General features: G+C 39.7%; 1 protein-coding gene across 17 annotated transcripts in view; it reads right to left on the reverse strand.

Annotated features, from left to right (window-relative positions):
• The window catches only part of LOC110483230 (uncharacterized), a 305445-nt gene that overhangs the window by 191865 nt on the left and 87687 nt on the right, over positions 1-25893 (reverse strand). For 4 of the 17 annotated variants that reach the window (XR_014949927.1, XR_014949930.1, XR_014949926.1 and 1 more), the window contains exon 4: positions 16367-16434. The exons of 9 other annotated variants lie outside the window; for them this stretch is intronic. The gene's annotated coding sequence lies outside the window, so the exon portion shown is untranslated. Of the gene's footprint in view, positions 1-16366; positions 16438-25893 lie in introns of all 17 variants that reach the window. 4 more of the 17 variants (XR_014949934.1, XR_014949932.1, XR_014949933.1 and 1 more) reach the window with 1 other exon arrangement.

Genomic DNA, 25893 nt, shown 5'->3' on the forward strand with positions numbered 1-25893 from the left:
ATGTTCAAGTGGAGACCAGTGACACGTGGTGTTCTTCAAGGGACAGTATTGGGATCAGCACTAACATCTTCATCAGTAACATGGACAGTGGGGTTGAATGCAACCTCAGCATGTCTGCCAACAATCCCAAGCTGTGTGGTGGTCAAGATGCTGTAGGGAAGGGATGTCATCCAGAGGGACCTTCACAGGCTTAAAAGATGGCCCCATGTGAACCTCATGAAGTCCAGCAAGGCCAAGTGCAAGGCCCTGTACCTGGGTTAGGACAATCCCAAGCACAAACACAGGATGGGCAGAGAATGGATTGAGAACAGTCTTGGGAAGAAGGCCTTGAGGGTGTTGGTGGGTGAGAAGCTGGATGTGAGACCTCAGTGTGCACTCGCAGCCAGAAGGCCAACACTGTCCTGGGTTACATCCAAAGCCCCATGGGCAGCAGGGACAGGGAGGAGCCCCTCTGCTCCACTCTGGTGAGACCCACCTGGAGGGCTGTGTCAGCTCTGGAGTCCCCAGCATCAGAAGGATATGGACCTGTTGGAGCAAGTCCACAGGAGGCCCAAGAAGATGATCAGAAGACAGACTGAGTGAGCTGGGCTTGTTCAGCCTAGAGGAGAGAAGGCTCCAGTAACATTTTCCAGCAGCCTCCCAGTACCTAAAGGGGCTACAAGAGACCAGAGAGGAACTTTTCAAAGGAACAGGCAGGGATAGGACAAGGGGGAGTGGTTTTAAACTGAAAGAGAACAGGTCCAAGTTAGACATTAGAAAACAATTCTGCACTGTTAGTGTGGTGAGACTCTGGCACAGGTTGCCCAGAGAAGTTGGGGATGCCCCATCTCTGGAAGCACCCAAGGCCAGGTTGGATAAGGCCCTAAGCAACTTGGTCTAGTGGAAGGTGCCCATGGCGTTGGAACCAATCTATGATTCTATGATTTGAGGATTTGAAGATTCCATTCAGGGCTTGTCCAAAGTTAGAGCTGGGAAAGATTTTGCTGGTTTTGGAATCCTTAAGTCTGTCATTTCCTTCTGACTGAATTGTATGACAGGAAACATACAACATTTTAGTCAAAGTCAAAAGGAAAAATTAAAAGCAAATTTAAAAAATATAAAAAAACAAATGAAAAAAGAAAATATAGAAGACAATCACAAGCTGTTTTGCTATTAAAACTATTGGACAGCACATACTATTGCATCTTACCACTTAGGCAATAATTTTCTGTTTTTTCTTCTCTCCTTCCCTTTATTACAGTTTTTCTTTCATGCAATTACACTATTGCTTTAATTAGGATAAAAAGTGAATCTTTTTTCTCCACTTGGGTCCAGAGAGGTCTAAGAGCAAGTGAATTAATTTCCTAGTAGGGTTACTCAGTGGTCAGTAATAATGAAGCCTTGTACGCTTAACACTTTCTTGATAACCCAAGCATAGCAGAAGTCATGGTTTGGTAGATAATGGGATGTGCAGGACTGAAAATACTGGGAGACATTAAATGCAAGATGTTCTTGACAAACTGGAGAAATGATCTGGAAAAATGCAATTCACTAAGTGTAAATTCTATCTCTAGATTAGTGTACACAAATACAACATGGGAAACAGCTAACCATGGCAGCAGCCATGCTGGAATAGGTCTGGAGGAGGCAAACAGAAAATGACTCAGCACTGATCTACTGCTGAGGAAATTAATGCCCCTTATGCTAGGACCTTATACTCCTTATACAAACAGGAGTTTAATCTCTAAGTGGTACAAAATAATCCTCTTTACTACTTTCTTCACCAGCCCTAGAGTCTCAGCAGATCTGATGTGTCAGGTGTTGCGTATCCTTTCAATAAAGATGCAGGCAATCAAAAGAGGACACCAAGGAGAACGCTGAATATGGTGAAAGAGATTTTATCTCTGAAAAAAAAAATTGAAATTTGGAATTGCTTTATCTGGGGAAGAGTGCTTGCAAGGCACAAAAGAAAATAAGTTCTTAAGTTCTTTGTGAATCAGAAGAAATATGAGAAGTCTAGATTGTAGCAAAGAGCTTTGAGAAGTTTTTTATATTGGTTAAACCAGTAGAATAAGTTTTTCTGGAAGCTGTGAAAAACTCAATCAGCATGGTTTTAAGCACTGCTTGATTGAAACTGTCAGAAATGTCACAGGTAGAGAGATCTTGGCTTGAAGCAAGCACCCCTAGTCCAGATGGCAGACACAGCTCAACTGAATAGCCTGCAGCCTGCCTGTTACACTTTGTATTTTTGCTATGCAGATGACCAAAAGATATACTACGATTTAATACTTTGCAAATTTCACAAGAAGATAAGCATAGGCTTGGCTGGTCCAAGACTTGCACAAGGCATTGCACCTACTGTGTATGCACAGGCAGTGCTAGCTGGGAGAGAGACTCCCTGTACAGCACATGTGATCATCAGACAGCCCTGGCAGCACTGCTGCCCACGCTGCATGAGCTCACTGCACGTGGGGGTGCTAATGAGGGAGCAATGTCCTGCTGGCCTTTGTCCTTCATCCCATGACCCCCAGTGTGTCCCCCATCTGACTTCCATGTTGGTTTTGAGCAACGCTCAGTTAGATAATTGCCCTTTTCCTCCTTCTCATCATTTCACTGAACCCCTTCTCTACTTCAGTTTTTTTTTTTTTCTGTCCCATGCATCTCCTCCATTTCTTCTACTTGTAGCAATTTTTCAGAGCCATGTCTCCTTTTTTGTCAACATGGTTTACATCCATTTAGAATGTGAAAATGTCCTGTGAGCTCCTCTTCAGCTTTTGCAGCTGGGATTTCTGCCCTTAAGGTCTTGTCAGCAATTATCCATTTAAGTGCCAAACATGAAAGGGGTTCATAGTCAACACAGAGATGCCAACAACTCAGACTACCTCACTCACCAAAACAATCCTGCACCACATCAGCCAGCCTGCTTAGTTTTCTGTTGTCAGATTCCTGTAGGTTATAAGCAAACATCTCCAACAAAAGTGATGGGGATAACCCAAAAGCATATCAAACTTGCTATAACTAAATGCTGTTGGAAGATGTGAGACTGGGTACTTTGACTCCTAGTGACTTATGAAAAAACAATCCTTAAATATTGTTTTATTTGAAATGCACCACTTAATTCTGTATAATGTACACTATTAGCAATTGATACACTTGCTTTGTTTAGGGAAATGTGAAGAATAAAACAGATTTCTGTTTCCATCAAAACACTTCAAGCTGAATTTAATAGTGTTGAAATGCTAATTGTGAATTGTATTTCACATCATACACTGCAGACTAATTTAAAAAGAGGAAAACATTATGGTAAATACCACAATGCATTCACTATGAGTCATCTAAGCATATGATGAACTGGAACAATACCAGCAGCACAACATAAAGCAGCTGAATTAAAGCTAGAGGGAGTACAATATCTTTTGATCAGGCCTAGCATATACTAAGAATATATACAGCTGCGCATACACCATTAGGTTTCTGGCAAAGAAAACAATGTGAACATGTTTTGTTTCTCCTTCTTCTTTCCCCAGTGCAACACTTCCAAATATATTTGCATTAAGTCACTAAGAAGCAAAAGAAGTAGTCTTGCTTGTATGAAGAACAGGCAGCTTCAGCATCTGTTCCCCATGCTCCACTGTGATGCTGACCATGCTTATATTACACAGATGCTTGCTTTTAGCATCCTAATGAGAACTTTGGAGAATTCAATTACTATTAAATTAGCTTTATTGAATGTTATCAGAATGCTTCTGAGGGTTTTGTATTATCCCATCAGCACAGGAAGGAAGGAATACCACATTGTCAATCCAATTATTTTTTTGTGTACTTTTTACAAGGGGAAGGGTCAAGCATATGATTTGTCTTTCTCAGGGGAAAAAGAAGACAGGAGCTGGCATCTCTGGCAATTCAGTACCAGATCCTTGGAACTTGAAGAAAGCCACTTTTGTCAAAGCCTCTCAATCCTCTCAGTAACCACCAGCTTTTAGTAGTCACTGTAGCATTTCCAGAGACACTGGCTCCCTCTGAAAGAGCTATCAAGCAGTCAGGATCCTCATTATCCACAACAGAGTGCTGGAATTCAAAAGACATTAGTTTATTCTCTGCCTCATAAAACTTCTCTGAGGTGAAAAAGGCTCTGGAGAAGCTCAAATGGCTTCCTCCAGCTGGGTTCTGAAGCCCTCTTAAAAGTCCTATGACTATGACTGTATGATTCTGGGATACCTGGGTGTGGAGGTGTGGAGGGATAGCTCTGCTTTCAGAAGAAAGGTCAGAACACTGCTCCTTAGCCTTTCCATCCAATAACTATTTATGTTTTCCTCAGAACCTTGAAGCATTGTCCAAAGCAATATTACAGAGGGTAGTATATTTCAGTTATAGTTCCCTGGTAACATCATGTGAATGTTAGAAATTTGTAAATAGGCATTACATAGACACATTACATTTCTCTCAGCTTTCCTCCTTCACATCCCTGGATACTCATATTTTTCTTTAAAATATGCTCTAGAAAGCTCTTTGGTACTTTCCTCCTTTGATTTCCATTCTGGTAGTTGTGTTTTCACAACTTTTTTTCTGAGGATCAAGCATTAACAGGCCTCCATTGGTTCAAAATCATATTCTGTTTCTGAGATGTGTAACAACCCTGTTAAGAACTGAGCCAGAAACTAGAGTAGGGATTTGCTATATAAATCCTCAGATGTCCCACTGTGGCCATCATTCATCAATAGCTCACTCAACTGCCCTACTATTAGAAATAGAGGATGCCAGCAGGGATCAAAGCACAAAGAACTCTGAGTGCATATTAACTGAATTAAATTGTCACTGTATTAAACTTCCTTGAATTCACAGGTTGATTTTAGCTTGTGTAGAAACTAAACTTCTACCAGGTGATATAAAAATACCCACATACAAATACATACCGAAAAAAAGATGGAATCAATACTCTCAATTCATTGTAAATTTAAAATAATCAAACACAATTAAAACCTGTTTAGCTTAGCAGTAATGCAGAAGAATGTAATTACTTCTCTCAGTGCTTAGATTACCTCCTCTGTTAAAACCTTTTCTTCTGGAGAACTTTAGCTGTTCAAGGAGCATAAAGAATGGTAAATAAATATGTGGCAATAGTAATTTTGTTATTCATATTACTGGAAAAATGGTTGTATTTATCTCTTCAGCATACACAGTGCCATAAGATTGCTTTTTCTAATTTATCAAACTAAGCCAGAAAACAATTACCATCCAAAAATGAGAAATCCCAGGAGCACATACACCCAGCTAATTTGTGTTGTGACTGCACGCTGGAACATCCCTACGCCATGCCACCATAGGGGACCTCAGTGACACTGCAAGGTGGCAAAACACAGCACTGTGCTCATGGAACAGAAGCACAGCACGTTCTGTGCAGGAGGCAGCATCAGGGGTCCCTTCGGTCCCTTCTGAGCCAGGCAGGTGAGCATCCCTGGGGGGAGGGCAGCAGATGTGCTCCCTTCTCCCATTCCTCAGAGCCAAGGCAGGATGTATCCTGATCATTTGCACTCCAAGACAGATATTTCCATGAGCCACCAGCTGTCACAGCACCAGGAGCTTCTGCTGATGGCGGGCAGAAAGCAGCATAGGGGTGTCAGCTCCCAGAGGACGGCAGGGTTTTCCATCCAATGCTGTACAGACACGTGCATCAGCAGCCTTTGTGATGCCAGAAGAGTAACCCACTTCAGCTGAACCACCGCAGAGAAGTCTCCCCACTGCCAGTAAATTGGAAAATTAGAAAAGACACCATGTTTTTAATGCTGTGCAAAACCAGAACACTTTCCCTGTTACTTTCCTTCATGCTTCTTGTACATTCATTTTTATATGAGGTTTTAGACTAAACTTGGAAGGCTTTTTCAAAGTCAGACCTATGGCTTTTTCCTGTGTTTTTTTTTTTTTTGTTTGTTTGTTTGGTTGGTTGTTTTTTTGTTTGTTTTTGGTTTTTTTATCCAGCTGAGCTTCCACTGAATTCAATTTTAACCCAGTAAACTTGATCAAGAGGAGCTTTGTGGGGACATTGGTATATCTGAGAGCAGGGGCTTCCAGCTTTCCCTCCTCCTCTGCTACTCCAAGATAACTGGCAGCAGCACCACAAGCTACTTTACCTCTTGTCACCTCACAGTAATAATCAATACAAACTAAAAAAGCAAACAGTGCAGCTATTATTTGAGAAAGAAACTGCAAAGACACCCATGGTCTATGGTCTGTGGAGATGACTCATTTCACAGCACAATCTAATTCCAAAACAATTACAGCAAAATCAAACTCCTCACACAAAGGAGAGACAAAACACAAAGTCTAGACCTCTGCTGAGCACATGACTCTATAAAGCTGACATGACTGCAGAAAATGTACTGCATTCTAACCATAAAGCATGATTGTCCATTTTCTTTAAACTCTTCCACGGAGAATTAAACGGTAAAGAAAACAGACCACAGGGCAGTATGGTTCAAATGTGAGTGCTTGTGCACAAAATTTGCTACTGCAGTTTAATTCAAATAGAGAATTAGCATTCTTTTGCTCCACTGTAATTTAAAATAAATTACCCACTGACCAAAACAAATAGATTATCATATTAATTGGTAACTTTTATGTTCATTATGCTGTAAGAGAAAACCACAATTTCTCTAAATATGTTCATTACTCAGATAATTATCAAAAAAAATTATGCAATAGAGTTACCCAGACAATTACTTAGGAGGGAAATGATCTCCAGATGCATCACAAGCTATTCTACAAAGTGCTCAGTATTTATCGTTTTAGTTGTATTGGCTATGATTGACCAAATGAGTCATATGTTGTTCCATCAATTCTCCATTGTGAGCAAATACTTCTAGAGCAAATATTCACTGATTCTAACTTCAGGTGGTGTAAATATCACACACATGAGCTTGCACTTCACATTCTGGGGCAGAAAAAAGTCTGGACTAACCAAAATCTAATCTAGGCAAAATGCCACTTGACTACATATTGCACTGTCTGTACTTGCCCTTAAAGCAATATCCTCTACCTGTAAAAAGCAAATTAGGCCAAGTTCTGTAAAACAACCATGATGAACAGTCAGATTCCTTCTCTTGATCTGAAACGAGTCACTAATTTGAGAGCAAGATTATTTCAAAAATCACAGTTTTCCATGTCAATGTAGAAAATTGAGTGGTAAGTATTGTGATCTTATACAGTATTGCAAATTCTCAATCACGCAAAAATACTTAAGCTTTTATTTTAGATCTGAATGTAAAGGCTTTTTGTTTTGAACTTAAAATAGATTATCTTTTAATTATTAGCTTTTCTTGAGGTTTGGAATGAACCTACAAATTCGAAGCACACCCACAGCCAAAGCAGGCCAAATTTGACTGTGTTTGTAAGCAAAAAGAAAGGAAATGACAAACAAGGCTTCAGCATCTATTAACTCTGAGTAAAAAAATTTAACAGATTAGCTTTTTTATAATTAAAGCTATGAAAGCCGTGAGAAAATATAGGGCTGAATCAACAAATTCTTGAGCAAGTTCACCACCAACTCATTAGTATTTCTGCATCATTGCATTTCTAACATTTTTGGAAGTTTCAAGGGTCATAATGCCAAGGCTCAATGAGGTCCAGTATGGTCTTTGAATCACCTTAAGCAACAAAGTTCAAAAAGGCCACAAGGTACACCTCATTTTACTGTTTTAAAACATTGCATATTAAGATTTTCCAGTTTGATCATAACAAAAACTTGCCAGGGCTTACCCTGACAAGTAACATTCTTCAAAATATTCTTAGGCCTTATTTTCAGGTGTTTTTTTCCTAGTTGGACAGATTTGACAGTACAGATAGGCAACTAAACCCTAGGGCTAGGCATGAGTTTCACTTCTTAATAATATTTTATCTACAAAGAACAGCGTACGAAAAGACAAGTTGCTCTGTGCTCTGCAGCTTCTATTGACTTTAAAACGCAAACTCATACTTCCTCCTCTGCTTTCCTAGAATTTAATTGGTGCCAAAGTGAAAGATCCCAGCATGACCTGTCTCCACTCTAAGCCACTCCAGCTGTGATTGTGAGCAAATTTGTACATTCAGACACTGCTGCAAGAGAAACCTTCCTAATAAGCTGAGGTTTTCACTGATGGAGGAAAAAAAGAAGTGCTTGGTTGGAAACAGGGAGAGCTGAGACTTGACTTACCATACCCTTAGAGTTAAACAAAGCTCTAAAGGCCTCAATAAGAACCAAATGAAAACAGAATAAGGAGTTGGCTATTTACTATACACAGAAGAGTTAGTACAGGTAATAGTTCTAACCATTTGAGTAGGATAAGTGGCAACCCATATTTTATTAACCTATATTGAGCAGGCATTAGGATTGCAGTTCCTCACATTTTCCACTTTTCTGACCAGAGTCTCCCTAGGGAGACTCCTTTGCAGTCTCTAGGTTTTTCACTGCACTGTGAGCAAGTCTGAGTTAGTTTTAAACTACCTGCTGCTTGTAATGAAGAGTGAGTCACTCAGCCTCAGCATAACATACATGTTCACTACCCACCAGCGCAAGGTGGGCATGCTTTATGACAGAATCATAGAAAGGTTTGGGTTGAAAAGCACATTAAAAATCACCTAGTTCCAATCTCCCTGCCATGGACAGGGACACCTTCCTCTAGACCAGATTTCTCAGAACCCCATCTAACCTAACCTTGAACACTGCCAGGGATTGGGCACTTCTATGGGTAATGCATTCCTGTGCCTCAGCACACTCACAGTAAAGAATTTCTTCCTAATATCTAATCTAAACCCTCTTTCAGTTTAAAACCATTGCCCCTTGTCTTCTTTTCTCTAGATGGAACAACCCCAACCCTCTGGGTCTGCACGGCTGCTGAATGGGCATCCCTTGCTTTGGCACACTGCCCCTTTCCTCGGGGTGCAGTGAAGGGGATGGTCTGATGCAAATACACCATATGCACTGATATGGCAATATCCACAGCCAACACGTGTGCCAACCTGTTCCCCTTTCTGAATTTGACTTTACAAGGCTTAATCCTTGCACATTAAAAGAATAAATTAACCACAAAGAAATTGAAGCAGTAGTTTGTCTGAGTGTGCTGAGACATATTGGAAAAAGAGGTTTTTGATTGTTTTTCAGTATTGTCAATGGAGAACCATAGCATGAGGGTAAAGAGCAACAGACTGAAGAAATTATTGGAAAGATAATGCCAGTTGTTTGAAACAGTGCTTCAGATGGGGCTAAATGTGAGCACAGGCTAAACGGTCTCAGTGTCCCAATAGTCTTCTAAGGAAAAACTGAAGCCTGCTGAAAATAGTCTTGTTCTGGAAGAATTTTCCCAACCTCAGGTACTTTTCTATTTATCTTTAACATATCACAGATATATAAAAAACATATAATACAGAAATCTGGACTGAATAATTATTTCATCCAATTAAATGTATTATTTTAAACTTAGGAAAATAATGACCAAGAGAAATACACAAGCAATAGAAACACTAATAGAAACTCTAACTAAAACATAAAACCACTTGGTTCCCCATAACTTTGGCCTGAAACAATTGAGCATCGCCTCCACATGCTTAGAGGAGTGCTTTCTGCAACCAGTAAAACTAGAAAGGACAGACAAAGCCAGAGGTGAAAGGCAGAGCTGGCACATGGGTGTTACTCTTTTCTTGCTTTTTTGGGCAACTGAATTGGTCGATGTCCTGAGTTTGTCACATTCACTCCTTTCCATCTCAGTCATAAGCAGGGTACCTCCAAAAGCTCCTCTTCCAGTTTTGATACTGGAAGGATGGATAAACCAAAAATTGTATTATTTGGTGCTTCCCCCAGGTAGTTTGTCTGAAAGAAGGTTCAGCTTTGCACACGGGGAAGTAGCTCATTGCTAAGAAAGAAACAAGGTCTGTTTGAGCTGCTGTGCCATAAGAGGTGAGGGAAAACAACCTGCAGGAGGGATTCAGGACAACACCACTCAAATACAAATAATGGACAGAAGATTTAATGACCTTTGGGGTACCATTATGGCTGAAATTTGTGATCCAATGAGTCATTTATTTGCCACTGACTGTAATGGGACTGTGACTGAATTGGTTTTGTGTTCTACCAAAGTGTGGAGAACTCAATTTTTGAAATTTCAGGCACAAATCAGGAAAGAATGAGAAAAAGAAACTAGCCATCAAGCAGAAAATGTAAACAGTAATTACAAAATGAGTATTTTCTTTAACAGGATTTTTGAACAGAGACATAGCCATTTAGATTAAAATCAATCAGACTATTTTTTGGTAAGTCTAAAATGTCTTGCAGAAAAGCATTTCTTTCAATGCCATTTTAAGGAGGGTCCATGACAACTTCAAAAGGAAAACAAGGAGGAGAAAAAGGAATCAAAACACTTCCTTTCTCAGTTTGAAAATTGACATTTTGTTTCAAACATTTTCACCTAACAAAATTATAATGCTGTGACTTTGTGCCAGTTTGGAACAAAAATAGATGTATAACCTTCAAAAAAAATCATCATAAAATCAATCTCTTTCCTTTGACCTGCTGTCTAATTGTCTGGAATTATATCATATAGCTTAAGAAGCTGCCAAGAAATGTCCAAATTCAAAGACATTCCAAAAGTAAGCAGAAAATAAGCTATTTTTTAAAATGTAACCTCACTGATTTCGTAAAAACCTTGGCTCGATAGCCCCTTTAAATTGCTTTTTTCCTCTATATGTGAAGCTATAAATCCCTTCTTGCTACTAGATACTGTTTTATATCTAGTGATCTCAAATCCAGCTTTCTTTTTTATTAGCAAAAAGAAAAAAGAGTTGTTATTTGCCATACCACCAAAATCTGAAAATATTTTCAATTCTTATCATTCTGCAGGTGAGAAATGGAGCTGCTATTGGATGAGCTTTAACTGGAAGCTCACTTTTGCTTTCAAAAATATGCATTAATGGCAGGATGGGCACAGATGAGACAAATCCCCTCTTCCTGGCAGCCTGAATGGGTGATGTTGGCAGGTAGGAAATCAATGCTTCTTTGGTCTGGAAACCAATAATACAAGACTAAAGATGGGCCTGAGGTTTTTTTTTTTCAGTGTCTCTACACAACCAAACCTCATCTTAGGGACTCCTGGAGTCCATTTCCAGAGCCAGGTCTTTACTCTGCACTGCTGCGCTACCCCTGCCTGGATGTGCAGAAATCCAGTGGAGGCAACATCTGGCACAGCTTGGAGAGGCGAGGTGGAAACAAGCTGATCAGGAGCCTGTCACTAGAGGGCAATGCGGCACTTCAGCTGTCCCATTCCTGCCACAATGTGTTCCTGGGCTCTCCGGGAGCTCCGCGCAGCTCCCACGCCCGGGGCAGGGCGCAGCAGCCCCGGCTGCGGCTTCGCGCATCCCGCGCCCGGCTCTGCGGGACACGAGAACAGCCCCGCTCTAGTCTAGAGAAAGACCCTGCTCAAACAGAATCCATTTCATTCGGTGGAGGCTTGTGGGATTTTGCAGCACCTGGAATGTAATTGGCTGGCCTTTAATTAGATCAGGGGATATCTGCGGGTAATGGGACCTCCTGCAAGGTGATATTGTAGAAGACAATAGCAGAAGAGAGGCAAGAGCTTGAGGTTCATGTAAGTAAGCAAAACCCCATTTAAGACCAAGAATCACAGCAGTTGTTAGGCATCCAAAAGAGCATCTATTCAGAATCAGTTTTGTGGAGAGAGAGCAAACAACCAAGTTTAGAATGAGAGAGTCCAGAGGATATGTCAAATTTTGAACTGAGTGTTGAGGTGCTGTAAGTTTGGCACCACTGTAACATTATGAGAGTTTGGTCTAAGATCCTCAGTATTTAAATAAGATGCTTCTTTTCACAGAAATGGAAAAAATTTCTCTTTTTAATGCAGATTAAAATTCTCTACCCAGATATAAATCAAAAATTAACAACTTTATCTAGGTCAGGACACTGAAGCTACATTAAAGTTTTATCCTCATTCACTAAATTTTAATTTTAATGTGGCACATCTGACAAGTCTTCTGGGACTACTTAGAATCCATTGACATCCTTCTGTCACTGGTATCAAAGCCTCATCTTTGAGACTCTTGTTTCCAGATACCTAGCTGTCACTGGATTATTTTGCCTCTGCAATGGTGTCACAATTGATGGCTGTGCAGGCATTCACATGCAGGTCCCACATATGTCAGCTAAAGCTCACACACCACAGAAATAAACAGCTTTACCTCTAGAAACACAGATTTCTATGTAGTCACTTAAAGGGGAAGCTATAAATCTTTTTTCTTATCCCTTCTGGCCTTTTTAAAAGTTATTAGAATTAGTTGCCTGTAAGTTAAAACTCCTCAACAACTCTAAGTTTAATTTGCAAACAATATTTGATTACAGGAATAGCTATGAGAAGAAAAAATATTTTCCATATTCCTGCCACCATTTTTATATATATGTATATATATATGAGTATATATGGCAGAAATGTAGATGCACTATTTGACAAAACTGTCTGTAGACATGGTAGACATCTAATTCTGGAGTAGAAACAGTACCACATGATTTATCTAGTCAGTCAGTTCAGAATTATGGCAGAAATTTAGTGTTTCAGCTATTGTGACCTTTAGCATCTGAGCAATTACCAAGCTTAAATAAAGGCCTCTTACAGAATAATAGTTATGACATATTCATGGAATGTCAAAGTATGTTCACAGATGCTTCCCTGGCCAAAAATTCAGTGCCAATATTTCAAAAATATAAATGGTAAAATGCATATCTATAAGGTAGGTATAAATGGATTCATAGCAACTTCTTGAAAATTCATTTGACCCAGGAAAGAATCCCCAAACCTTTCTTCTGTTTGCATTCCCAAGCAGCTGCCAAGGTTTGTCCTCAGATCTCAGACCTGCTGTTAGCATGGCTGTGACTCACTAGAGGAAATACCCTGTTAGTCAGGGCAGCTGGCTAATCCTGGGCTTGTGTACAAGAGAGAGGGGAAAGATCTAGGACAAAAAGAGACATTCCTATCATATGCAAAATGACAGCACATGGCAGAATTACAAAGAGATTTTCTTTGAATTTGCAGTTGTGTCCCACAGCACATTCCTACTGCTACTGTCTTGCTCAGAGGGCCCCTCTGACACACTCAGGGGAAGCACCAATGTCCTTGTGGACAATGTCCAGGATGGAAGGTGCTGCACTAGGTCTGAACTCACCAAAGTATTACATCACCCTGCATTTCTCATCACAGTCCTAGTGGAGAGCTTTTAAGTCTACTTCTTCCTTCTGTGATTCTGCACACAGACCAAATTTCAGGCACCAGAGGCTTCTAATAAACGTGAGGCTGGGATGAAGGAAAGGAAGGACAAAAACAGTAATATATGCTGTACCTAGTTAACATAAATCGGCAGTGTTCTCACTGCATCTTTGACTTTCAACGCAGCATGCACTCCATTTTGTCCCAACCTGCCCATATCACTATGCATGAATCTTTTAACCTGAATTTACAGACAATGTTGCATGCTTTGCCTGTCTCACAGTCACTTGAAGCTTCCTTCACTGTTTCCTCACTTTACTCCTTCAGAATCACTGCCTCGTATGGGGAAATTATCTTTCGCTTACTTTCTTCTGTAAGAGTGAAAGTGTGAAGATAAAACTCCACAAGTAACAAAAAATATTTCTTCCCATTAGAAATATTGGCCTGGTTCTAGTTAGTCTGGGCTGGTCTTCAGGTGGGATGACTAAATATGTATCTCACAGCAATAAGGCATTGGTAATTTTTCTTAAGAGAATAGTAGTTTATTTACATGGGCTTGGTATTGACAATTGACCTTCTAGTTCAAAGCTGAAGTTCTACTCCTGAACCCAGCTACAACTAAGTCCCAAGTATTTGCTCTTCTTGACATATTAGGATTACATTCATTGAACTTCAGCTTTGTTTTTAATTGAATGCTTATGCATAATCTTACCACTTATTAGCCTTATTTCTCTTTCCTGTTGCAAATCCTTAGTGTTCCAAGCACCATTCCTCCTTAAAACTAAAGCTCTTGCTTATTTGTTTTTTCATTTCCTTAGCCAGTCTTCAGATTGCATTTTCCTGAACACTACAGCTATTTATCCAGGGAAAGGACTAAAGGACAGATTCCTTCTGACATTCTCAGCATGCTGCTGTGAAGACTTCTGGCTTCAAGGGCCCATAATAATGGAACATGAAAGCTTTTTAACAGTTCACCTTCTTGAGTAAATTACCAACACACAAAGTTCAAAATAGGTTCAAAATTCATATTCCCCTCCTCAAGAACTGACATCAATGAAAGCAAAGTAAATGTATCAGGACCACTGAACACACATTTTTGCATTTATGTGCAGCAGAGAAAAAAATTACTTTTGTCCAAAGGAGAAAAAGAAGTAAATAAAAAGGCCTTTTTACAGAGCCTAATTTCAAGGATATTTCAGTATCCATTCTCCATTACTTGTGCCTGCATTTATATCTTCCAGCACACAAATCAGCCAATTCTGCAACTTGGCTTCATTAAATTACTTTATACATAATTCAAGATGGAAGAAAATTATTTTCTTCTTACTTGCACCCTCCCTATTTACACCTGCAGTCAGTCATAAGACTACAATTTGATAAAGTGACTCAGAGACTGTTACACCTTCTGACAGTAGCAAACTGAGAAACATTTTTTAAGCACGGCCAATCCTGTGGCTAGGGGTAGGGTGAGTTCCAATTTCCATCAATAAAACACATGTGGGCCACAAGGAGTACACTGTGGTACCACAGAGTCCCTGAAGCCATGAAACATCCAAAGCACTCAGAACAGCTCAGGCACTTTGTCCCACTGACCCACATTTACCACCACTCCCTGACCATTCAAATATGCTGTTTATACTCCCCTAAGTCCCTGTATCAGTTGATGCTTGTCACTGATTACTATTCTCAAATACCAAGGATATTTCCTAATTCCAAGCAGGTAAGGACCTCAGGTGTTACAGCTCGGAAGCATTTTCATTAATGTTGACCAATATATGCAAAGAAAGAAAGAAGAATAGGTCACCACTTTCTTTTAGACGTCAGATATGGCTCTTCATGCCAAGGAAAATCCCCCACTGAGTTTGTAATTGACTAGTAGAGGACAAGTGAAAAAAGGAACTCAAATAATTTAAAACTTTGCTGATCTGTCATAACATTAACGATTTTCCAACCTTAATAGGCCCTGAATAGAACATAGGCCTAAAAGCAAAAATAAAATGAAAAAAACTCCCTAAATGCCTTTATCTTCACATTAAGACAGATTTTTGCAATGAATGAGTAACCTCTTTCACTTTTAATTTAGACCTACCCATCAACATGGCTGTTATTATTCACAGCAGCAAAGTCCTTGCCACAGTACAGCAGAAATAATAGCTGTATCTCTGGGTTCTGTTTTCCCCAAGAATTCACAATGATATTTAAACAAGTCTAGTATGCCATAGGTACAGCAGACAAGGCTACTTCTAATGAAGGGCTATTTTTATTTCTGCCCAGCTTTATATAATATGTCTGGAATTTGCTTGAGGAAGAAAGGATCATTAATAGCATGCCATCTCTCCCCTGCATGCAAGGACTCATGATACCCTTGGACATTTTCAATAGTCATGTTGACATCTATATTCTACCAAGAAGCACTATGTCATTTACTAAACAGCACAGGCAGACAGTATCCTTGATGTTTCCATAATACATGATGCAGTGTATTCCTGAGAGAAGCAAAGCAAGAAATACATCTACTGCCAAATCAAGAACTCAGGAAAAGCCATCATCTTCTTCATGTATGCTCTCCAAGACCGAGCACAATGGGATGTCACTGCCTGGCTCGTGACTGGGACTCTGATCCTACTGCCACACTGGACCATTGGGTCTCCTCTCCTGCATGGCAGGGAAGTGAATTATAGCATTGAGTAAAGTTTTCCCCAATCTAATTCCACAGTTCAGTCTTTCCAAAGGACCTTAGTGAGATGCCCACGTGCTGTTATGACAAGTGCTGGATGTTCATGTCCCCAGGGCCTACCTGACTGCTCCTCCCACACTTTCCATAGTAATATTTTAATTCAGGATCCAGAGGAAGTTCCTCTGCAGAACTACCTGAAACTAAATTGTATGTGTGCTTTCCAGGTTACTTTTTGAAAACAAACGCAGGTATCTGAAGTTTATTATTCATGCATACAATGGTATTGAAAAATTAATTACAAGTGACACAAGTGGCTAAGTTACTATATTGTATTTAGAATCTTCACCCTTTTTTGTGGACAGACTCCAAGTGTACTTAGGTTTCTTTAGGTGAAGCTCTGTAGCATATTCACTATTTCTGCCAAAGAAATCATTTGGGATGTATCAACAAATGCAACTATTAACATAGAGCCTACCTTCCAAGAGATTTGACAGCCAGCTGTGATGGAAGATGTAGGTAGAGGCATCTTATTGTAATTCACATCTGCTGAAAATCAAAAAGAAAATTAAGGAGCGAACTGAAAAAGGATCTTGATATGCAAATCTCTGTTTAACCACCCCAAAAATAACTGTTTCTCTTGTTTCAGACATATCTTTTATGTCAGGCTTATTATTTCAGGCTTATTTAAGTGTTGGGAGTTCATCTTAAAGCCACCATTCAGAGCTGTTGTATTCAGGGGTAAGTGATCACTAATCACTTAAGGAAGATGAGAAATGCTACATAACTCAGGGTTAGGATCTCTACAGCAGAGGAAATTTTGGAACTAGCCAGAACTTGCAAGGAGAGGCTGAAATAAAAATAGGACCTAGATGAACAGGCTCTTATTGATACAGATGTTTTACCTTTTCACTGTCTATTTGTGAAAAGATACAAAAATCACCAGGTCCTGAAGGAAAGACTGTCTTGAAGTGTGTAATGAGCCCTGACAGGGGGCAAGTTTCTTCCAGGACCTGTTTCCAACAACTTAAGGCTGCAACCCACTGAAGCAGGAGAGGCTCTGCCACCAGGTGCACTATAGAGGTGAAAGAAATGAAACACATCATCTAAAAGGTAGGGCACCTGGAAGACCCTGAAGCTCTTTGCTTCTAATTTGCTGAGATAACCTTGCTGAGAAAACAAAAGGCCCTTTAGACTGCTTTTCATGGCTTATGTGCAGGTATTTCATATAGCCAAAATGAAGAACACATTCTGAATACCTACCAACCTCAAAATAATGTTCAAAATAATAGACACACTCCTAAATTCTACTGAAGTTAATATGATTTTTCAGTTTGAATTTTGAATGTTATGAACTTTTATGATTGCTGAACTCAAATAAAAATCCATGCCCAAAAGTCCATAATATTACAAGGAATCTAAGTCCAAAAAAAATTTTTTTAATCAAGCATGTGTTTAAAATTGTGCAACTTATATCAGAGTTATGGCTGAAAAAAATAAACTATTTAACAAAAAGTAGTTTATGTCACAGTTTCAACACAATAGAAAGCACAATAAATATAGTTTATTCAGAGCAGCCACAAGTGATTTTTGTCCAGGAATATCTTATTTCTATCACTATAACTGTGTTGTGCATCACTTACATATGTGTGTTACTGCAGTTCCCAAACTGAGATCATTTTACTAATTTATACTACAGTGCACAGATAAGTGATTAGCTCTTCATTTCTCTGATTATATTAGGTAGCAAGAAAAGAAGTGTGAACAGTATGTTGCTAATGAAAAAATGTGGATGCCAAGAATGAATTGCAATAATTGTAATATTTAATATTAAGAAGATGAGAGAAAGAAATTACTGACATACTTTCTCAGCTGCACATTCAATCACCATACTGATAGGTAAGCTGCTCGAGACTTATGTATGAGAGACTTAATACAGCTAATAATAAATTATAATGAAGTCTGAACAAGGATATATGAAAATGACTGTGTCCACGTGACATTTTGTACTGCAGGAGGAAAGGCTGAGTCAGCAGGAGGCTGGAGAACTGTAGTTATGAAATGAAAATGAGTTTTTCAACTCATAGAACATCAGAGAGATGAAGTTCTAACTCCCAGTGAAAGCCAGCAGGCAGAACACATAACCCACCTGGCCCTGTACAAAGTGATAAAGTGAGAAAAATGCAAGCCCTCTCCCAGTGCCATTCCTGGACTGGAACTGTGTGCAGAAGACATATTTATTGCAGCTTTGTGCCATATTATCTGCAGGACTCCAAGCCTCTACTGCAGGGTAGGATAGTTTGCTTTCCTTTTAAACATGGCAGGATATGGCTGGAAGCTGCGGCAGAAGAGATTGTGTTTAATGAAATTTCCCTGGGTCTTACACTTCAGTGGTGTATTAAGACCTAAAAGCATTTTAACCAATATCTTGGACTCTTCTGTAGAATTCAAAATACAGACCTTGTGTTCCAGCTCAGCAAATGAATGATGTAGCAGTCCCTCACTGTTGGAAAATACTTTTTTCAGGTATCTGAGTACAGCCCTTGGGGTGACTAATCCTCTACCCCAGTTTGAAAAACCCAGCTCCACTGGTATTTAGCTGGGAACATGAGAGTGCTTTTGAAGAGACTCTCCTTAGCATTCCCCATTACATAATTTTGCTTTTCAGTGCAGGGCAGTCTCAGATCAGAGACTGTGCTCATTTGGGATGAAACTAAACTGGGGTGCCCTGAGTGTGCTCCATTGCTCGTGGGCACTCATTCAGCAGGGTGGAAGTGCATCTTTAAGAGTGTGTCAGTGTGTTGAGTCTCCTGCATTCTCTGCTCCCCTGTGCAGGATCATGCCCCCTGCAAATACAGACACACAACTGTGCACCATACATACACCGCTACTGCCAACATGCCCATCTCTACCAGGAAGTTAGGAAAAAAGACTTCTGAGATAGGAATTATCTCTTTAACAGCAGGGAACATTTGAACAAATTGGTATTTGCAAAGCTACCAATATAAACCCCTTTGTACAACTTTACAGGGAATATAAGAGTAACCAAAGGCATTTAGACAGACTAGACAAGTATATTGTACCTGTTGGAACTCAAAATGTCCCTCAGACATTTTTTGAGGTTCCAGGCCCCAGAAGCATTTTAGACCCTGGCAGGCAGCTGGAAACAGCTGTGATTTTGAGTTTGAGCCAAGGAATAAGTTACCAACTTTGAAGGTTGAACAAGCAGTCACAAAGGGTTAGATATTATAGTAGAAGTAGTTACAAAGTAGAGGGGAAAATTTTTTAGTATTGTACAGGGGGTTTTAGCACCTGTACAGGAGGTTTTTACTTTGTACATAGGGGTCAGAAGTTCTAAGATGGAGGAATGTGGGCCAATCCTGTTCTTCCTCTTTCTTCTTCCTTGCCTCCATGTTCTTGATGATGCTGGCACTTGTGGATTGGTTTAGAGTAGAAAAGCACCTTTTAATATAGGTAGTAGGAATTGGGGAAAAACTGTAAACACGTAACACGTAATGTACCATATAAAAGATAGCAGCAGCCCTGGGCTGGAGGAGAGGAGAAGAAGACACAGACAGAGAGGATGTCGGGGTGTGTGTGTGCCTCTGCCTGAGCTGCTGAGCAAACCACAGCAGCCTGAGAAGACAATCCTTTAGATAACTTGAAATAAACAACCATGAGACCAAACAACAAGAGACTGCTGAGCCTTTCTTTGGAAGCACGGGTTGGAGGAGAGACTTTACCACCACACGAGACCCCTGAACCAGGCCGGGGTTCCGGCAGTACCTATGAAATGCTCTTCATCATTACTGCAAGCACTAGTCCTTGCATATAAGGCATATAATTCTTGTCATGTTGTCTGTAGCATCATGACAGAGCTTATAGTTTCAGGAGGGATGTGGGATGAAGATTAATTAATTTCATATGCATTCAGATATTTTCATTTTTTCATTTTCTCCCATATGGAAGAGACAAAAATTCAGGCAGCTTTGAAGGAAAAACTTTTTTAGTTTTAAACATTCTTTCCTAATATTTAGTATTTTTTCTGAAATAGCATATTGGTCTTCCTTAAAAGAAGATTTGAATAGTGACTAATAAATAAAATAAAAATCTTTATTTCCTTAATAAAGAAATATTGGAGCACTTTGTAAATTTCTTTCCTTTGTGGTTGTTGTTGTTGTTATTATTACTTGAGTTTCATTTCAATGAAAAATTGATGCTTGGAACCAACAAAGAGGCATGCATCTGTTAAATAATGCTAATTCATATTCAAGCTGTGCTACTTAATTACAATGCATTTTTCATGGTACCATCACAGATAACCATGGATGATTATTGGTCAGTCACAACTCACTTAATTAGCAGAAACTTAACTATTATATTTTTTGACTTTTCATGGATTGAATAGGGTATGCCTTCCAGCTCTCATGATCAAACATACTCCCTCCTCAAAGTATATGATTAAAGGCATTATATTGATTAAATCACAAGCAGGCATCTTTTTGCTTTACTCCACAAATGTAGAAATGAAATATTCACAAACCAGATGTATTACAGTGAATAAAAAACTGACTCAGTCCTGGAAAAAGCAAAACATAATGTATCACCCTAAAAAGCTTCCTTCTTGAATAATTGTATGAGTATTTTTAGATATTAGTGTAGGTGTTGGGGAAAAGCCCACATTGCTTTAAAATCTGCCTTTTGTTTAAAACACCATTTCAAGATATGATGTTATGCAATTAGAAAGAAGAAAGGGAAAGAGTCTAAAACCAAGTGATTCAACCTAGTTATAGTAATAGAATTTCACACAATCTGTAGAAGGTTCCGTCTCAGAAAGCTTTAGAAATATTCAGGTAATAGTTTAGTAGATCATTGAGATTTATGTTCATATTCGATGAAAATACAAATATAAATCTTTCTTTCCAAACAGGTTTAGACCAAATTATTCTCTTTACAAGTAAGTCTCAATACATATGTCTGTATGAGTACCTTAAATGCCAAGTCCTAAAATACAGGAATCTTAAATGGATGTTTTTGCTACCTGCCTTAGATTAGCTGCAGCCCTTTGTGTCATGCAGTGGGCACTGAATCAAAGAAAAATTCCATCTGTGTCTATTAAAGAGGCTGAGCTGGTACTGGAAGGATACTCTCTACAAAAGAGAAAAAATATAGCAAAGAAAACCCAACTTTTTTTTCACAAACCTTAAAGAACAGACAATTTCTGAGGGAGAAAAGACTATTTACTTTCAGTACTGCTTGCAATCCTTAGTCCTCTGCTTAGGACTGCCAAAAAACTTATGCATACCACGTCATATCAATAGGACTTTTCAAAACAGTATCTTTTTTCTGAGGACAGCCACTAGCAGATTCCAGGTGGGAGTAGAAGGAGAGAGAAGGCACACATTCATACTTTGTTCTCATATGCCCTCTTCACTTCTGGGAGTTTGGAGAACAACCAACGAGGAGGTTACAGCCACAATATGGGATTTAACAGGTTGTCAGCCACCTTCTTCCCATTAATGCCCTGGCCTGCTTTTCATCCAGTTATATTTTGTACACTGGCAAACTCAGGGTTGTTTCTGGATGAATTCTTGGTGTGGTTTAAACAGCTTTCACAGGGTATCCCTTATCTCCAGACATGTGAGAAGCAGTTAAGGGAGAAAGGGGAAGACGGAGCAGAGGATTGAAGGAGATCAAATCTCTGTCTCAATGGGCTTCCAATCATGGAGGCTTTCTGATCATACTGGAAAATGTATCCACTCTTCTCTGTGTGTACTTACCTGGATACCATCAGTCTGTGTAAAACGAGACTTGTGTAAATTTTTGCCCTAGCTTCCAGCTGGAGCCTCTATTGCAATATAACAAGACATGATATTTATCTTTCAGGAAGGCATGACTTTGCAAAATTTTTGCTTTTTGTAACATAGGTCTGCTAAGAAAAGAAAACTCCACAACTAAACTAGAGATTATTGTGAAAAGACAGTGCACTGGGAGCTTGGAGCTACTCACTAAACATGACAAATAGGATACAAATCAGATTAATTCCAGTGGAGCCTGCATAACCTGGTACCACCAGCCAAATGGCAGAGTTAATGTCTTCTCATGTATTCAGACCAGAAATCATCACACTACATCACAGATACTCCTAAGAAGGAGGTCATTTAGGATAGCAGAACCTTAACAATGAGAAAAATAAGGTTTGTGAATTTCACCCTTTTTTTTATTTAATTTGACTGGAGAAGCTCAGTGCCTGTTTTTTAGTTCCATTCCTCTGCAGCTTGGTAGAGGTAACAGAAATGACAGGGTGGTGGGCAGATAGATTGGCTACATTAGTTCACATTCTAAACAAATAGCAAAATTCCTTTCAGCAATTTATGCATTGCCAGGCCACTCCAGCAGCTAGCACATCTCTACTGAAGTCCAGAGTGCCACCTCTAAATACTTTACCATTAAACCCAAAGCTCAAAACCTAAAGATTAAAATATTTTAGATAATAACAATAGCATACATACTTAAACTTAGTTCCAAATGCAACATGGTAATTATTTACCTACAAAGTGCAAAGATTAGATCTTTTTTTCTTTTGCTAGGAATACTAGGAGTTGTGGGAACATGTCCAAATATTTTAATGTTATCAGCTCGCCATATCTATTCATCTGTCAGGTGCTGCACCATATTTAGCATATTTAGCAATTCATGTCAGCTCCTTCACGACATTCATCACTGGATTGCCATTTTTGCCTATTCCTGAATACCCTGCAGCTGCTTCTCTGAAAGAGTGAGTCACCCAAAACTATTAAATCTTAAAGCCAGTCTTAGTTTGTCTCCCAGCAAAATCAACACATATGACAAACCATCTACACTCGTGCAGAGGTGTTCAAGGGACTTACAGTGAAACCCTAAAGTGTTGTGGGGAGGCAAAGATTCTAGCACACTTTGCATGGTGTGAAAGCTCAATACCTCTGCTGTAATCTCCTGGGGGGTAACCAGGAAAGTCAGTCAGCACCACATCTTGAACTGCAATTCAGCTGTGGTGAGGCACCTATCCCATAAAATAGGCTTGATGAGCAAGAAGAATCCCATGTCCTCAGCCACTGCAAACTTGATGTGATCAGCACTCAAGCTATGCTGATGTCACCATTTCCTGTACAGACTTCGCATAATCACAGAAAATGACAAGCTGGAAGGGACCCACAAGGATGATCAAGTCCTGATCCTGCACAGGACCACCCCAGGAATCCCACCATGTGCCTGAAAGCATAGTCTAAATGCTTCTTGAACTCTGCCAGGCTTGGTGCTGTGGTCACTTCCCTGAGCAACCTGTCCCAATACCAACCACTCTCTGGGTGAAGAACTTTTTTCTAATATCCAACCTAAACCTCCCCTAACACAACTTCAGGCAATTCCCTTGGGTCCTGTCACTGGTTATCACAGAGAAGAAATCAGTGCCTGCCCTTCCTCTTCCCCTCATGAGGAAGTTATAACTGCAGTGAGGTCTCCCCTCAGTCTCCTCTTCTCCAGGCTGAACAGGCCAAGTGACCTCAGCTGCTCCTCCTATGAAGGCCCTCAAGACTCTTCACCATCCTCATGGTCTCCTTTGGACATTCTCTAAGAGCTTAATGTCTTATATTGTGGCACCTAAAATTGCCCCCAGAACTCAAGATGAGGTTTCTGCAGAGTAGAGCAGAGTTGGACAATCCCTTCCCTTGTCTGGCTGCTGGGCTTGATGATCCCGCATGATTCCTCATGCCCCTCCTGGCTGCCTGGGCACTGCTGGCTCATGTCCAGCTTTCCATCAACCAGGACCCTCAGGTCCCTTTCTGCAGCACTGCTTTCTACCTTCTCATTGCCCAGTCTGTCCATACATCCAGGGTTGCCCTGTCCCATGTACAGAATCCAGCACTTTGCCTTGTTGAATTTCACATGGTTGGTGAAATTCAAGTCCTCTAATTCATCAAGGTCTCTCTGCAGGACCTTCCTGCCTTCCAGGGAGTCAACACCTTCTCTCTGTCTTGTAGAGTTGCTCAGTATCCCATCCAGTCCTGTGTCCAAGTGATTTATGGAGATGTTGAAGACCACAGGGCCAAGGATGGAGCCCTGTGGAACTGCACTAGTAAAAGGTCCCCAGTCTGATGCCACCCTCCACTGTAACCCTTGGTACCTGTCCCATCAGCCAATTGTCACCATCACATGATGTGTTTATCCAGCTGTGTGCTGGACATTTTGTCCAGAAGGATTCTGAGAGAGACAGTACTGAAAATTTTACTGAAATCCAAAAAGATTACATCAACTGATTTTCCTTGATCAACTAGGGGATTTACCTTGTCATATAGTTATATTACACCAGAATCAAAGCCAAATTTAAAATCAAATCTCGCCAAACTAGGACAAAACATTAAGCAGTTATGAATGCTATATACTTAAAATACTATATATTAAGACATATATATATATAAATAATTCCATATTTACGCATATGAAGCTTCTAAGGAAGTTGCCTTCTGATCAATAGTAATACTAGGAATTATTTAAATTAATTTCCAATTAATCAATATTTATATCATTGAGAAAATACAAAATGGAGCTCAGCTGGACATAAATTGTTCTCATTAGGTAGCCTCTTAAATGCTAACAGCACAAAAAAATTGATATTTGGCTGCAGGAATTCTTTCAAAGAGCAACAAGGAATAAACAGAAGCAATACATTTGGTTATACACATATGGGAACAAAATAGCAAAGCTATACACTGACATTTCGTCAATCGTTTGCTGTAAATGGTGCATTTTTAAGATTGCCAGAGATTATCACCAACTGCCTGGTGTTCAGTGCCTTCCCCTACAATGATGTTCTCAGAGGCTGTTTGAGTTTTGCTTGGGGAGGTCCCAGGAGGTAATTTTATTTGGTTTTCCTCTCCTGTAGAAAATCTGATAGTCTATTTCAAGTGGTAAATGTCGATGTCATGTTATTACTTTACATATTTCAGGTTTATAACTGAACTACTGAGTGGCATTAGACTATTTTGTATGTTTCCAGCTATTCCAATTCTTTGCTTCATAAACTTCTGAAAATAATAAAATCTTGTTTTGATGGAGCAGCTTCTAAATATGACCACAAGGTAAAATACCAAAAGCAAATCTTCAGGCTGTTTATGTCAGCACTAGGGGATTGATTACAAAGTAAAATGAAAACGTGTCACGAGTATATCAATCAGTGGCAAAGTTTCATATTTATTTATTTATTTTAAAATATTAAAGAAAAAAATTAAATACTTAGAATGTATATTTCAGGCTACCCTACTTTTCTTTCTTCCCTACACAGACTTAATCTTTTTCCCTCCCCTCTTAAAATTCTGATTTCAAAATTATTTTGTCATCTAGGCTTTTTTTTTGTTGTACAAGAATAGAGCTAGGCAGCCAAAGATAAGCTCAACATTTATGTATTCAAATCTGCATTTTGCAGGCATTTCTACTCTTTTGGCATTGCTACTGTTCCTCAGTTCCTGTTCTTCCTAAGATGAATTGTAGAGCCTTCCTGCAGCCTGGCACTGGCCAGGTCTGATGAATGTCCCCTTGAGGTCTGGATGTGGCCAAAGGAGACACATTGCCTCCTACAAGATTCTTGCTGCAGAATTGGGGAATATAATTTACAAAAGTCTTGAAAATCTAGAAGGGTTACCAAGATTATTAAGGGTCTGGAGCACGTCTCTTACTAGGAGAGATTAAGGGAGCTGGGTTTGTTTAATCTGGAGAAGACTGAGAGGGGAACTCATTAACACATATAAATCTCTCCAAGGTGGGTGCCAAGAGAACAGTGCCAGACTCTTTTCAGTAGTGCCCAGTAACAGGATGAGGAGCAGTGGCCAGAAACTAAAACTCAGGAAGTTCTACCTCAACATGAGGAAGAACTTGCTTACATTGAGGGTGGCAGAGCACTGAAACAGGCTGCTCAAGGAGGTTGTGGAGTCTCCCTCTCTGAAGATATTCAAAACCCACTTAGACGCATTC

Source organism: Lonchura striata, chromosome 1, assembly GCF_050655825.1.
Source record: "Lonchura striata isolate lonStrDom1 chromosome 1, ASM5065582v1, whole genome shotgun sequence".
In the NCBI taxonomy this organism is placed as follows: Eukaryota; Metazoa; Chordata; class Aves; order Passeriformes; family Estrildidae; genus Lonchura; species Lonchura striata.